Genomic DNA, 1115 nt, shown 5'->3' on the forward strand with positions numbered 1-1115 from the left:
CCTCAGGGAAATAAGACCATGTCAAAACTCGTATTCGTGATACGATGGAATGATTAAATGGTGGTATTGAATGTAACTGTAGACTAAACCTTAAAGTGATACTACGTCTTAGAATGAACATAGAATTGAAGAATTTTAAACTTGGCCAATAAGAGCCAGTAGATATACCTGGTGTCATAAATAACATAACAGGATCCTAATATAATCCGATAAATCCAAAAAACTTAGTAATTATCCATAAATATGCAATTTACTATTGAAAAACGTTAAATATCAAGATTAAGCGTTTTTCAATAATTACTTAGTTTTATGAATTTTCCAATTTTCTAGATTTTACAGGGATTCTGTTGTAACTTTATGACACCAGGTAAGTTTACTGATGAATATATACTCATATTGACCATTTCGAGAACTTAAATTTTATGTTCATTCTAAGACGTAGTATCACTTTAATGTAATAGCCTATTGTTTACAAAGCTATAGCAAACATGAAGCCAAGATAGCTGACAGTTGGTAACCAAGATAAACAATAATTATACAATATACTATAGGCCTACCTTGACCAAAAACACTCATATCAGAAACACTAAAGACTGAATGACAACAAGGTTGTCAACCCAAAACACTAATTAAATGAAATGAATGGAGTTTTACGTCCTACTTTTCTGCACCAGGTGGGCTAATGAAGACGGGCAACGTCATGCAGGGTGCCATGAGGGAAATTTTGCCAGGACAGCGGGATTAGCCTGCTCTTTTTCGATTTCCAACTGTCGATGGATCTTTAACGTGCACGCAGCCTGCAGCACACGGGGCCTCGATTTATTGTCCCCATCCAAACGACTAGACTCATTTTCCATGCCAGCCCCTCTTACCAGTGAAGTGTAACTTTAACTGGCTGTAAGTTTAATACTGTGAGTGAAAACTAACCAAACACATTTAATATTACATTTCAACAATTATTAACTCACTTTCCCTTGAGTTCGTGGCTGCATGGGAGATTTACTTTCTCAAAGATTTTACCTTTAAGATGGGTTCCCTTATTTTCATTAATGAAAATGGAAATGCTAATACTTATATGAATAGAAAGTAGAGATGTTCTAATGACTGGAAAAATA

The sequence above is a fragment of the Lottia gigantea genome (genome assembly GCF_000327385.1).
Source record: "Lottia gigantea unplaced genomic scaffold LOTGIsca_147, whole genome shotgun sequence".
NCBI classification, from domain to species: domain Eukaryota; kingdom Metazoa; phylum Mollusca; class Gastropoda; family Lottiidae; genus Lottia; species Lottia gigantea.